Below are 15,868 nucleotides of genomic sequence, written 5' to 3'. Positions count from 1 at the left end.
AATAATTTAATTTCAACATAAAACGACAGTGTCCGCAAAATATGAATCAGAGTAATTTATTCTTCATTTGTCCAGTCTTTGGTAGGATAATAATATGTTGAATTAACTCTTCTCAAGTGAGTGTCCCAGGAATGTTTCAGGCTTTTTCATTGTTTCTAAAGTAGGCAGGATGGAGAATATACATCCCCTGTGTCCCACAGGCATCCTTGTTCCTGGATATATGTCATATATCCAAAGGCAATGGAGCAGTTAAATCAACACACTCTGCATTCTCTTTCAAAAAGCTGAAGGAAGTGCTATTGAGGACAGACTGGCTGGTCTCTCAATGCCCATGTCATATGCAAGGCATTTTGTAGTCTTCCAGCACAAGAATAACAGCCTTGTGTGTGACAGAGACAGTTTTTAGGGCAAAGCCCCTGCCCTGGTTTTAAAGGCTGGTAAAGCCTGGATAAAACATTTTATCATTTTATCCCTTGTCATTTTGTTGTAAATTCAGTCTTTAAAAAGAATAAAAGATATATATATATATAAATCTCAGCACCACCTTACAAAAACAATCAAGTGATTTAAAGTAACTAGAGAGTCTCAGATGTTAGATTGTTGCAATCTGAAAGTTAATGGGGGAATCTGGGCATCATTGCACTGAGCAATCTCAGCTTAACTTCAAATGCTCTCCAAACTGTACTCTGCTGATTATAAAGTGTGCTGCACTGAGTTATGTCCAATACCACATTCACTTCCAGGCTGAAGTGCACTTGAAAATCTGGAAGTCTGAGGGAGTGCAGAGCTAAGTTATTTAAATGATCTGCTTCTCTTACAATTTGAAACAGCTCTTCAGTTTTGAAATGATTAAGGTCCCAAGCCTGTACTGTTCCAACTGATTTGAAATGATTCTAGTAGGGGCTTTTTAATATACAGTAAGTACTTCATTGTGAATAAAGTCAAGCAATGGTCTATTACAAGAGTTCCAGGTTTTTGAAGCCAAGTTAAAATTTAACATCAGGGGTTTACAGGAAGGTTTGATTAGCTTATACCCGAGGTAAAAATGACAACTACCAGCCACTGACTGTTCAGGCAACTCAGACTTGTCCCATCAAAGAACTCCAGGTACCCAAATTTTTCTCAGTCCCAAATGCTGATATTTCATATGCTCCCTTAACTCTTCGGGTACTGAATAACCGACAGCATCTACCCCACTGCCCAGAAGCAAGTCTTGGACACACGAAGGATTTAGACATCACCTTCATGCCTAAAAACTGGCAGAGTTCAAAAAGCAGGCAGGAATTCTCCAACCAGATGTTAAGAGCTCACTGGGAGAGAGAATGATTCTGAGACCTTTAATTTACTGCAGATAGTTTGGAAAGAAGCAACCTCATTAGTGCTTCTTGTTCCAGTAACTGTTTAACCCAGTACAGAAGGAAAGGGCACCTCGTGTCACTGGGGAGAACATCTCTTCACATAGAAGTGCTCTCTCCAGATCAGCAAATCTTTACGTGCATCTTGCAAACTGGAGCTATGTCAACAGCAGATCTCTCCTGGAGCCCCTGGAGGCTGATGGCTCGAGTGTTCATCTGCATGTAACTGCTGTAAACTCCTAGCAAAAGGAGGCTGTGACCCCCAACTTGCCACATGCCAGGGGGTGTTTGCTCACAAGCTCATAGAGGAAAAAAGAACAACCTTTGCCCATCAGTGTTTTGTGACAAAGGAGCAGCACAAACAAGCAAGGTGGGGCTAAGCAGCAGAGAAGCAGAAGGGTAGGAGTTTTTAAGTACTAACTCTGTCTTGGTTCAGGGGTCCACTCAGGAGAGAGGTAGAGCTTCCTCCCTTTGACAGTTCTGTGCAGTGGCCTCTAGAGTAGCTGCTCCTCTCCAGGTGCAGACAGAATTGCAACACTGAGCACCCCTCTGAGGTACCTAAGTATGTTTGTAAACCAAGCTCTAAATTTACCAATCTTCTTCTCTAAGTAAGGTGATAGAAATAAATTATATAGAAGACTAAGAAATAAATTATGTAGAAGACTGCCATGGAAACTGCATGACACATCTTAAGGGGCTGTTAAATTCACCTTCATTAATCACTTTGTGATGTATTTTATTTTCTTTGCAATGTCTTTTGAAAATTACCTTCTGTGAAATGCAAAATTGTGCTTAAAATATACATTCTAAATGTCACAAGGGCTGCTCAGAGCTGACCTTCAGCCATATCAAAAGCCATTAACAACTGAAACCTGAAGGTATCAGAATGCAGCTGTGGTAAGGCACAGCTCTTCTGTACTAAGCTGAGAGGAATTGTTGCAAAGGATAGCAGCTCTAATACAGATGTCTCACCAAACAGCCAGGAGCTTACGTTTTTTTTGAGGTTTATGCTTCTGGACTCCAGCTATCTGCATAATTTCACATCAGCTTAGTATGTCCTGCCCACAGAGGTCTCCAAGTGTTAACCCCTTTTCTTCAGTCTAGTCTTCTCCAGCTGAGATTATAATACAAATCTTTAAAAACTATTTTTTTCTTTAGGGATTCTTGTCCTTCTTTGTTTCAAGCACTTGTGTTTCATGTTAAAATGAACTATGGAGAGAGGTGGTGATGAAATAGAGCACTTTTGAAGATGAACATCAAATGCATATCCCTGCAATTATTTGACATTTAACTTTCTGCACATATGATGAACAAACATCTGGCATTTATTTAAGAGGATGCAAGTGATTTTGTGCATTTATTACATGCTGTATGGCTGAGATAGGCAGCTGTCTCCAGACCTGAAATCTTGCCATTTCATTTCAATGACCAGAGTTTTAGCTTTGACTAACTGCAGTGTGTTGCTATTTCTTTTTTTCACATTTTGTTCACTTTCATTCAGATTAAAAAGCATCATTTCTTCTGAAAATTATGCTCTAGGGCCTTATCCAAAAACACAGCCTTTGATAATTGCCTGTATTGCAATGTAATCGCCTTTATTGGTTAGTGCAAGACTGAGAGCAGACTTGCCTATAGGAACTAGCCCCTAACTTACAAGAAATGAGGAATATCTCAAGTGTGCATCTTTTTCCAAGGGAGAAGTGTTCATATAAAAAAAGCCCTGTTTGTTCCTATTTCTAAAATCAATTTCTGTGAAAGCATATTGCAAAGCTCTCACTGTTTCTTCATTTGAATTACTTCCTCTCTACTTATTCTGCAATGTATTTTAGCATCCAGGGAAAATATTTTTATTGCTGTCTTACTGTCTCTGAAAAATGTGGGTGGGTGACACATTTTTAAGACAAGGATATGGAAGGAGTGGCATACACATTTTATTAGAGAGCAGTTAAGGAGAAGGAAAAAGAATTAGCTCTGCACAATACATCATGTAGCAAATCTAAGCAAATTGCTGGATAAGGAACAACATACAACATGCACAACTTGAAATTAATCTTGCTGGTTCCTATTGTCATACATAACCATGTCATAGTATGGAAGACCTTATTTTCTGAATGAAAATCTGCCTTGTTAAATGAAATAGTCATTGATGGAGCTGCAGCAAGGGAGCAGTTTTACTGGCTCTAACACTCCTAACACAGATCTGTTCAACATCCTGAGAAAATAAAGGACAAAGTGCTGGAGTTTGATTAGCACCAGGAAGCTTTTTGTTGTGGGCATCTCTTGTGGCTTGAAAAGCTGTATAATCCATCATTTGACACAACATACCAAAGTAAATATTTTTAGAGAACTGTGTCATTTCCCTAGATAGCATACAGTGCTCTGGGTCAGATTAACTGTTGTGATGCTTCACTGCTCTTCTGTCAAATATTTAATTAAGCAAGAGTTGATCTTTTTTATTAGGTGTTGCTGTTGATTTAACCAATCATGCTTTCAAACATACAGCTGTCACTTCATTCTTTCATTTACTGGGGTGCATGTAAAAAAGATTAAAATGCTGGTTAAAAATGACACACGTTCTAGTAGAAATTCCTAAAATACTCTAATTAATATGCTTGGAAATTTATTTCCAAAAGTCTTTGTCCTTGAAATGAGTAGTCTTTAGAAAAGCACAACTTGATTAATAACTGGGTGCAAATATTAATCCTGAGCTTAAGTGAAAACAGTTAAGGCTGTAAACCATCTCAGATCTTTGTGCAAAATTCACAGTGATGTTTGTGGCAGCTCCATCAAGAAAGTGAAGAGAAAATAAATTAGTAAGATCTCTCCTGAGTCACTTAAGTCTTTTTCATTGACCTTGATAGCAACATCCTGAAATTTCTGGAAGAGGAAGCAGCTAAAACATACTTAACTTCTAACACAGGTCTGTGCCTGACAACTGTCCTCAGCCAGTGTGCTTTACTGAACTGCTGCTTATGGGGCTTGGCAAAATGGGGAAGCATGAAAGAGAAGATGAGCAAACATTAATGCCAAAGAAATAGGAATGTATGGCAGGAAAAAGGAAATGAACTTTCTTTAGCAGGTGTATCTTTCTTTACAATCTTCACCTTCTGCCCAAATCCTTTTCTGCAGCAGAGAAAATATAAGTGTTAAGATTCCCTCAACTGAAACCAAATAGACTCAAAGGATGCTATCACACTGAGATACTGATACTGGGATCAGACAATTGAGCACATAATCTTTTTTAGAGGCAGATCATTCAGTTTCTACAAGAGAAAACTTAAGATATGAAAAAGTGTGACTAATGAGCATTAGAAAACCCCAGTCATCATTATGGAGGCAGTTCAAAAAGGAAAGGATGCAGAAAGTGTAAAGGAAATGAAAGGTAGAAACAATAAGGAAAAAAGAAAAGACAAGAAAAATGAAAGAAAAGGCCTCTGTGTGTCTGACAGGGAAAAGATAATGCTTGTGTGGGCTGTGTTGCATCTGGATTCATGGCACATTCTCCCACTCTTATGTTAATTTTTTTTTGCATAAATCAGAAGCAACTAATTAAAAAAGAAATATTTAATTCTGACATGTTCTTTGAACTGGTGTTCCATCTGGTTCTGTTTGAATAGTAAAATCTGCTGTAGTTGTAAAAATTGGCAAGCAGCACTCTGGTAAAGAGAAACAAAAGAGGCTCAGTACAGCAGGTTAATACACTAGCATTTCAACTTGAGACATTTCCAGAATCCAGCAAACCAAATCGCTCCAGTATGGAAACTATAAAGATCAAATGAGAAAGAGAAATGCTGCAAGAGGGCTGGGGGAAGCACTGCCACTGGTACACATTAGTTGTGTGTGATATTTTTAGTGTGAGTCTTTGAAGGAATTTGGTTTAAAAGCAAGGGCAAAGCAGTGCTCCCCTGAAATGGGCTCCACTGTACTGTATGAAATGCATGGGGTGCACACACAGAGATAGGGAACGATCCTTCTGTTACCCACCTTACAATTCCTGTGTTGCTCTGATGTAACATGGTCATGATTCAAAAAACTCAGAAAATAACTGCTTCCTAATTCATTTATTTTTTTACTTGAAAAGTGTTTAAAAGCTGAACACCATGATACAATAAACTCTTGAAACAAAAGGTGGAAAATGCAATTGTATTGGGATTTCTGTAGGCTCTGGGATCTAAGTAATCAGCATCTTACACTCTTTGAACCCTCACTGTGGCAATGGTGAGAAAGCCTGATTAACTCCTAGTGCTTTAGGAAAGAATTGCAAGACCGTATCTTGCTGTGAAATATTACTTCCTTAAAATGAAAACCTTTGCTTTGGCACTACATTAACTTGCAAATGGATAACCTAAGACACGTACAATAACTTGGTCAAAAAAGGAAGAATGTGAATGGCCCCTTTCTCCAGCTAAGATATTTAGGAACCCTTGCTGAGCAATAAACGAGTCAGGAATGTAATAGTTTTAATTAACGTTTTCTGAATACTTATTTGTAATTTACATTTAATTTTAAACCTGAGCTTAATCCTCTGATCTGGATTGAAGACAACTATTTAGTGCAGTTTGAATGTAACCTTTCCCAGTTTGTGTTAGAAACTATAGAAAAGGGAAACTCTATAGCAATACTTGCAGAACCACTCTTTTCTGACAGAAGGACATAATTGCAGGACTTTTTTACCCCAAGTGTACTGAGCAGCTAATGCACAAATGGGGGACAAGCTTCTACCTCCCAAGCTTCTCTGAGTGCTTCACGTGTGAATAACTGGCCTTTGAGTAGAAAACACTCAATTTTTGCCTTCTGCAGCTTTTTTTTTTTTTTTTTTTTTTTTTTTTTCCTGGCTACTGTCCTGCTGGAATCAGAGGGCAGAGGCAGCAGGGCTTGATTTATAATACATGTTGGTATTTTGAATATAAGTACAATATTACACATTCATAAACATACAGAAATAACCTCTGCTTCTTCCTGTTTCACAGCATACCTATGCTAATTGGCTAGGAAGCTGGGAAGGGAGGGTCTGATATACTATGCAGAATTTAAACTTCTGCTGTTTCAGGCTGCACATCTTGATGGTGTAGGTAGATCTGAGTGTACAACCACTGCATTCAGAGAGAGTGCCACTAAAATCACTGGAATTCAATACACTTAGATATTTTTGAAAGCTTAGGCTTTGAGTTTTAATAGCAACAAAGGGGAAAAAGTGCCAGGGTCTAAGATTTAATACTTTTTAAGCCTAATTTAACTGGCAATTGGAACTGGTGTATAACCTGTGTCATTACAAATATATTTACTTTCCTATGATCAGGTTTCTCATCTTGGAAAATAGTCACAGTCTCTTTAAATAAGTCAGTCATCCACAAGAGTCTGCATTCATTTATTCTCTGTTAAATGGAACTGTCAGTTTTGTTGTACCAAAATTCGATTTTCTATTTCATACACATTGTGTATGATGATTCTAATTTACTACTGGGTCACCAGGCAAGTCACTGCTTTTTTAAAATATGAGTTTCTGCTACCTTCTAGAAAAATGTGGTGAGGATACTGTAAATGCATGGGGAAAATAAGAGACAAAGACTATGTACAAAAAGATCATTTGGCTTTTTCCTTGGCGTGTCCCTCACAGCTCTGAGGAAATGCACACGTAGAGATGAAATACTTCTGAGGCTGTGATTTGGAAGTCTGGCTGCTGAGGGCAATGCTCTTGTCTCGTGCCAGAGGAGGAAGGGGGACAGCAGAAAGGATGGTGCAGGCCAGTGACTACAGAGACAACTTCCCCTCTGGTGCTAAGACAAAGCAGGGAGAGTGGCTGCACCTCTCAACAAAGTCTATTCTATCTTCAGTCATTGGGTTTTCATTTCCAGGGTATTTTTTGAACAAGGAATAGTGTTTGGTTTGTGTAACCCTACTTGGCCTCTCTGAAAGTTACTCTATCTCCAGCTATGTAAAGAGCAAAGCTATCGATTTTTAAGTGCTGTGGTTTTTTAAAATAAACACAGGATGTATTTTCTTAGTTAAGCATATCATGAAAGGGAGGAACGTTCCTATGGAGAGTTAATTTTTATGGTCTGATAAGAACATTTTAGAATTACTCTGTGCTATGTTAGGTCTTCATCCCCTAGCTTGAAATTAAGAGGGTTTGTAATGGAAGAGTCTGCTTCTGTCTGTGTTAAAGCAGAAAGACCCCTCAGTCTATAGTACAAAAACCTATAACCTAAATATGACCATTTAAAATATGCCCTGGTTTTATTTGTGATAGGACAAAAGGATCTTTTCAACATCTTCAGAAGATCAACACCACAAATTATTTTGGCTCAAAGTTTTCAACACAGGAGGCTGCAACAAGAGAAAGAGCAGACTGCAGAGGTACGGATGATTGGTGGAAGTTCTGTGTACACAGTTCTTCTCTGATGAGATGCCAGTTGTTCCTGAAAACAGAGGAACCAAACCTCAGCCTAATGTTCGGTCAACTGTTTTTCTGCTAGGAGATTTTGTTTATCAGACAGCTATGAAGTTTACTCTGATGCCTTTTAAAGAGTTTTTCAAAGGAATGAATGAAACATTAGAGGTAACGCAAAATGGAAGCATTTCAGTTCCTTATTCTTTTCTTGTTTTTTCTTTTTTTCGTGGTGTGAAGACAAATTGCTTTCTGAAGGGCAGATATTTGCCACTTGAAAGAAATCTCATTTATGCTTCCACTTTACCTATTTTGCTACTGCTGTGAAAATGTCACCTAAGGGGCAGAACAGAATTAAGTGGGACAGTAAAGCAGGATGACACAAGAATAGGGGAGGCAAATAATTTGCTCAGCAATAGAAAATCTGGAGCATGAATGCTGGGATGGGGACGGGCCCATAAGATGCATGAACTCTTCAGGTTCATACTACTGCACAGGTGTGGAAAGAGTGAATAAAAATGCACAATTGCCTCTGCAAAGCACTTAGCAGTGCACCCATCATCCCCAGCCCAGAGTCTGCCCCCTGAGAGCAGAGAACTTTAGCCTGGTAACAACTCTGCTTATTATAATGTGCCTCAGCTGTGCATTCCTACCCAGGGCTGTGTTTGTAACCACTACCCCTAACTTCTGGCCTTGAGTTCTGCTTTATCTGCAGTTTGACACCTGCTTAGTCTTGTAGATGAATTTATTTCTGCTGGACTCAGAAAAATCTCCTTTTGAGCTACGTTCCTTCACATCTGCAGAAAGTCCTGGCTGTGGTGGAGCTGATGTGTTGCAGTGCCTGGTAGATGGGTGGGCAAGGCTGCCTCAGCCCTCCCCAGGGTCTGCAAGCCATCTGGGAGAGAGCTTCTCTATCAAGCAGAATGGCACAAACAACTCAACTGACCTTTTTGCTCGATGGCAGTTTAAAAATCAGCAAGCAATAACAAATATTTTAAAAGTCAAGCCAAACATGTGAATTAGTGAATGGGGGAAAAAAAAAGACTGAAGGAAAATTTTGCGTAGAGTTTTTAAGAGGCATTTAATTTCTGTGAAAGAAATTAGAAGAAAAAGATGTGATTAAAAAACCCAAGAACTGTGGTGTTTAATTTAAAAGTATGTTTAAAAGTTTTAATTTCTATCCCTCCTGGAACCAACTAGTGAAAGTGAGATAAATTTACAAAATTATTTTAGTTGTTGCTGAATCAGTGCTTTTGCTGGACACATTTTCAATTCGCTATCTCAGCTCTAAAGGGCCATCTGTCTTGCAGACATTGAAGGGATGTAGGGCTGGACTGGGAAGTGCATGCATAGGTAATTACAGAGTTATATACAAACTACTCAGATCTCTGCATAATGGATCCCTTGAAAGAACTGAAACTATTATAATGATTAGGCTGGTACTGGAGGCTCATAGGGGCTTTGCTTCTGCTGCTCCTCCATATGTTGTGTGTGGGACTGCTTGAAGCCACACAGGACTCCCCTCTGTATTAAGGCTGATGCTGAAACATGTCAGGGGGAGGTACAGAGGATTTTCTCCTAAACTGCATTTTGCACCTGCAGTTCTGGAGCAATAAGGCTGACAATGTTTTGCACAGTTCTCTGAGCATCTCTTCAGCCTCCCCAGAGTGATAAAGCTACGGCTGGGAACTTTTGTGGTACTAAAATAGCTCTTAAAGCACTTTGAATAATCAAAAAACCCTTCATACTTTGTACGGCCCTTTTATTTCTCCCTCTCCCTCTTGTCTAATTTCAGTACTTGCCTTTGTGAAACTCTACCATTTATTCCCATGTCACAGTAAATAAAGGTACGAATGTATCCTGCTGGGTCAATTAACCCCAGTTCTGCACTGTGTCACAGTTTGTACTGGCTGTGATTTCCAGAAAGGAATATTCTTTTGTCATTATTTGCCAGTGTGCAAAGTATGTTAAGACCGTAAGATAACTGTAACACTTTTCCACACAAAGCTAACTCTGCTTTTTTGTAATTTCTGGAGTGCAGTTATGAACTGTAAAATGACATGAACCAAATACATGACTTGCATTCTAAAGTGGTAGAGAAGACAAAGGACTGGCAGGTTATGTGATTTCATGTCAGAGTGCTCCCTAATGATGGGCAAGCCCTGCCACAAAGCCTCTGAACTTCAGCTCTCAGGCAGTCCTTCAAAGGCCAGGAGAACTGGGAGGCTGTTTCCCAGGCCTAATGTTATTCTATGCAGTAATATGATGCACTTCCCTGCAATATCAAAATCCAAAAAAAGCACAAATAATAAGAATAAAAATAACAGACACTGTTAACTTGCCCTTCCTTGAGCTTTCACGTGAACTGTTTGGATAAGCTGGATTGATAAAGTCAATCTAAACAGCTGCCTGATGGAAGAATAAATCTGCTAATGAAAGAGATGAGCAGTGCAGCTGCATATATAAATACTGACTATATTTTTAAATTAATACCTGATAAGGAAATTAGCTATGACACAGATGAAAGGTCAAGACTCCAAATTATGAACTGTTATTATTTTCAGAAGTGCTGCAGGAATAAATCTGTACTGATCTACATACCAGTTTACATCAGCAATGCCTGATTGTGGGTTTTGCTTACAAGGGAGCAAATAATGAAGAAAGCAGGTTACTGCAAATGTAAGGGAATGAAGACAAATGTGGAAGAAAAATTCTACCTCAGAGGTCCCTCTCACTCTGGTGAAATAGTGTATACATAGAAGTGTTTTAAATCAATGGAAGTGTATTTTCCTTGTATGAAAGAGTTAGTGTAAAATAAACAACTGATATTTTAATCAGTGGAGGCAAGAGGAACTCCCAGGTTGCTTTTTGAGGAGGCCTATTCCTACCTCTCTCTGGCCTTTCTCCAGATCCCTAAGTAATGCAAGATGCAAAGGGAGAATTTTGTACCAGGTCAGCTGATATTCCTAGGGCTGGATGGTCAAAAGGTCAAGAGAATTACTCTTTAAGAGTCATAGGTGCCAAAGGGATGGGTTGGGGATGAGATGGAGATGGGCAGGCAGAGGCCAGAGGGAGCAACCAGACCTTCTCCTGGTGCCAATCTCTGTCTCCAGCTGTTTCCACGTGATGTCAGATCTGTGTCCTGTTGAAAACCCAGCAGTACAAAGTTGGGCTGCATTAGCCATTTGTGTGACACTAGCCAGGAAACACAACAAGCAGTTCATCACAGTGTATTGCCTTATGTCAACAGCAGAATGACAGATCATACCCAATCCAGGGTATATTGTCTATTTATGTTACCCCCCTATTAACCTTTTTTGGGCAAATTTAACTGGCAGAGTGTGTTTATATCAGACTTGTGCTTTTTGTTTTATGGCTGCAAAGTTTTGATCTGATACTAGTATTCCTAAAGCTGGATTTATGGTTCTGTCCAATCCCATCCATATTATGAATGTGTGAAGATCTTGTGTTATTAACAAATATGCTTTACTTTTTGGGCAAATTTGGAGGTCTCACTAAGTGTCAAATGAGAGAATAATTATGCCACCCAGAAGCTATCATCCATCTTGATGGGAGTGTAAAGATTAGTGTTACATGCATTAGAAGAAACATTTTGATAGAAAACAAACAGATTCTGCAGTGAAAGTACCCAGAAGGTGTTCCTCCTTGTGGGTTTGAAAACCCACACCATTATGAGGATTAATGATAACACAGGTTCCCAGTGACCCTGCTAATAAGTAATCAGACTCTCTTCAGAACCACACACACATGGGTCTCAAGTGCCCTTAGCTGATGGCACCCATCTGTCCAGGTGCTCCCTCCAGAGCTGCCCTGAGGGCTGCTGGCCACCACCCATTGGGCTTTCCCTGAGGAACAAGGGCTTGCCATGCACAGCAGCCTGTGGCTTCTGCTCAAAGGCTTCATATATAAGAAGCAACAAGTTCCCTAAGTATAAAAATTTTGCATGTTACTTGTTCAGATGAGTGTAAAGGTAACTGCTGTTCTTAAATGCAAACATTAAATCTACTCTGTAAAAACACAATTACTGCTGCCATGGAAGAAATCGGTCGTCTCTTTTGAAGGAATGCCTTGAAAATGCAATCATAAAATCCCTGCACATTATGGATTTCATTAACATTGTACTCCCCTAGGATTCCCAATTGCACAATAACAGGAGTTCTTTAAATTTTAAATACCACAGAAAGGAACAGTTTCACTAAAACCAGATGTGAAACCCTTGCACTGGCCTTCTTACTGGTTCTAAGTACTGAAACTGGCTGGTAATTGATACCTATTAACATGTTTGTTGTTCAGATTACAGAAATGGAAACACTATACTATTTTTCCTGTGAAAGGATACGTTAATGAGGGACAATGACTTATGCTGTGATGGCAGTTCCCTGCTCTTGATTAAATTAAGGGGCTGTTATTATTTTTTACTTTAAATTCTGCTATTACACACTGAAGGGCAGTTGAGTGTGTGAAACATAAGTGTAATAAACCAGTAGGCTGAGCTTTAGGTTAAGGAGCTAATAACATCCCATATGACACTAAACTAACTTCAAGCTTATTTTTGGCATCCCTTGCCTCATGCATATCTTCATTCCATTCACATCAGAAAATCCAGACTTTATTAATGTGCTTTTAAAGAAGAAATTCAATCTGGAGTGACTCTGTTTCTGATTATGGAGTGACTCCAAATTTCAAGTTAGTTGAGAATTTTCAAATGTGTGTTTGAGGGTAAAAATAAAATTGAGAAAGTACTGTGCAGACTATTATAGCGTGACTGTGCTATGGATATTTTGAATCTAAGCTTTGACATGTATTTCAAAACAAACAAAGAAAGGAACTGACAGGCAGCTTTCACTTAGCAGATGAATTCAGGAGTTAGTACCTGGTCAGCCACAAAAGAACAATCTAGGTTTTCCACCAAGGAAAACCAAGGTTTCCACCAAGTTTTTCCACCAAGGTTCCACATCCACAGGTGGAATACATGCCAATCCATTACTATGAGCAAGCCAACACTATTTTCCAAATTATATTCAGCAAAACGGTCCATAAGACATCAGCACCTCAAAGGAGACAATCATATTGCATGACCTCTAGATGTCCTCTATAGATACAAATGTCACCTTGCTGATACTTAACTGAGGTTTTCTGTTGCTTTTGTCTTAGCAAAAACAACCTTGAAGGGAGGCGTGAAAGGAAGGGGAAGGAGAACTATAATATTTCCCTTCTTAAAAAAAAAAAAGATACAACAAAAGAATTAGTAATTGGAGCTGAATTTTCATGCTGCTTTGCCCATGTATGATTGTACATATCTCATATATATTCTCTAGTTGTATATGCATATTAGTAGCTTAAAGGTAGCCATTGCTACTTAACCATCTGCAGCATGTGTGCAGGTATGGAAACCTGCAGTTGTGAAAAGATTAATGAATACTGATACAAGCAAAGTCTTTGTCTTTCAGAGAAGGGCATACAGGCAGATATTTTCACTTTAGAAGTTCCAAGTGCATTGCTGTATCCTTCAGACAGTCTTTTGCTGTTGAATATTTTCTAGTGTTCTTGCACTGTACAACAAAAATCCATGTACACTGTACTGCACAAAAGCAAATACTTGACATAAATGACTAGTGTCCAATAGCATAAAGAAAGAAACAAAACAAAGTGACCTCTGTTCTTCATATGAGTGACTTCCTCCTTTCATAAAATATTACAATTTTTTTTCAACGGGTAATTTCAGAGTATTTTATTAGTTGCATGTCCTTGGTTGTTTGTCTGTAAGCTCTTATGGTGATGAACATCTGTTCCTGGGTATATTTGTACAGAGGAAACCTGGAATTTCAATATTTTGTCCAGATACAAACTCACAACATGTGCATCCTGCCAATGGCATCAAAACTGTGTAGAAGATGGCAGCTCACCTGTGGAAGGACCCTGTTGTTGAGGTGTCTGATGGTCTGAAGAACTTAATACTTGTCTCAGGGTTGTCAATGAAGTTTAAGAGGAATGAACATGTTTGGAAGTCTGATTTAGCAATGTTAGTATTGAATTAAACTATAATAAATATGTGTAAGAATTAATATACTCCTGACACAAAGGGGGCCAAAGGTGACTTTAACTGTTGTACCTTGTGAAAATCCAGGGGATGGCATACTCAGCCTCCAGACTCCATTGCATCTCTTACATAGGTTGAGTGGTAGAAAGGATTAATTCTTCTGCAATAAATGCAAAGCACACCTATTCCATCTTCAAGAAAGACTTTATTGGCTCAGTCTTGCAAACAAGACCCAGCTCTGCAGTGAAGGCTGCTACAGCCTGTTGCTGTCATGAATTCTGCCCTCAGGGTGGTGGTCCCTCCACACAGGCCCTTGGGCAGTGGAGGAGATGCCCTTGGGCAAGGCTCCTCAGGGAGTTCTTGCTGACTGTTCCCAAGTAGGTGAGGTCTGCAATGTGAGCATGCAGCATACTGATAACCAACAACGTCTCCTCTGGTGTGGTAGCTGGAGGCAGCATAAAGCTGCTAAAAATTATGCTCAGTGCTTATTTCCACCCCTGAGCACCCTGGTTTACGGCAGAAGGCAAAGGTGGCTGAGAAATTAATGGGCAGAAGCCCTTAGGTACTCCAAGCTATTTTAAACATAAACCCCAGAGTAGCTTGGATTTCATTTTGTATTTGTTATTAAAAACATTAATGGCTAAAATTCACTTTGAAACTTTTTCTCAGAAAGATCTAGTTCTAAGAGATAGGATTAAGCTATATATATATATGTATATATATATGCAGTCATTATAAATTCATAAAGTTAATAAGCACAAAGTACACAGGAATGAGATTTGAGTAACTCTAGTTTTGATTATCCAGTCTTAAATGTGTAAATGACAGTAGAAAAGAAGGAAAGAAAGAAGTGGTGGCTATCTGACCAGATGAAACACAAGGAATTTGATTTGGATGCATTCCACTCTTCTTCCATGTGCGTTCCATGGATTGCAAGTGGCAATGATTAATACCAAAATTCACACTTAGATAAGGTTAGAGAGATTTTAACATTTATTCCAAAGAAAAAGAAAAGGATCAACCTATTTTTTTTGACACTCTGAATTCTGATTAAGCCCTTCATACATGATTATCAATTTGCCAAGGGCTCAGGATGTGTAGGGGCCCCTAAGCAGGACACCTGAGAGTCCCATTGTGTGCAAAAGATCAGAAATGTAAGATTTCTCTCTCTCTTCCCTTCACTAAATACTACTCAATATGTTTTTAAGCTTTCTTGCAGACAGCAAACCTCACAGGAAACACCAATGTGAACATTCAAATGGACAGCTAATAAGGCATTGTTTTTATATGTCAGTTAGTAATTTCCTATAGAAAAAACCAGAAGCAGGGGGAATGTTTCAAATATATGAACAGGTTTTCAATATTGGTAATATTGATCTAATATACTCAAGCATTTCTCAGCTTTTGCCAGCAGAAATAGAATCTAGGTCACAACTAAGAAGTGTAAGGCAACTTGCAATTCAGACAAAGCAGGTTTTTTCACCTACCGATATTAATACTTGTGAGTTAGTATAGATTATTTGTATACAGTAATTCATATGAATAATGTTAACATGTTCAGGAATCATGCACCGTTAAGCTATGGCCGTGATGGCAAATTGCAAACAAAAAGCCTAAGCAGACAAACAGAAATGAAGGGGTCTCTTCAATGGGGTCAAATGTTTGCAGGATTTCTCCTGCAAACAGACCAAAACTAAAGTGGCTAATGAATTCCATGACTCAGGACATGGAAGAATAGATACTAGACAAGGATCACTAAACTAATTTCATATGTAATATATTCTGTAAGGGACGTAGGTCTTCTGAGGTGAAATCTGAGTTCATGAAAAAAACATGCTGTATTAATGCTTAACTGTAATCAGCTAGAGACATTGCACATGCTCAGTTTACTGGGACATTCCACTTTAAGTGCATGTTAAACTAATATTGACTTTTCCACTAAACCAAAATCTCTGTTATTTGTGCCCAGAAGACTGAAAAAACAATAGACGTGGGAAGCAGAAGAATTAGCCTTCTTGACCTTTTCTTTTTTTTATACACTTGGAGACCAGGTTTTTTTTAATG

The 15,868-nt window shown here is 38.8% G+C and overlaps 1 protein-coding gene across 3 annotated transcripts in view; it reads right to left on the bottom strand.

Moving 5' to 3' along the window:
- Positions 1–15,868, bottom strand: part of NRP1 (neuropilin 1) — a 108,840-nt gene that overhangs the window by 33,241 nt on the left and 59,731 nt on the right. The window lies entirely within an intron of this gene.

This window comes from Calypte anna, chromosome 2, assembly GCF_003957555.1.
Source record: "Calypte anna isolate BGI_N300 chromosome 2, bCalAnn1_v1.p, whole genome shotgun sequence".
Classification (NCBI taxonomy): Eukaryota; Metazoa; Chordata; class Aves; order Apodiformes; family Trochilidae; genus Calypte; species Calypte anna.
This window is presented reverse-complemented; position numbering and strand designations above follow the sequence as displayed.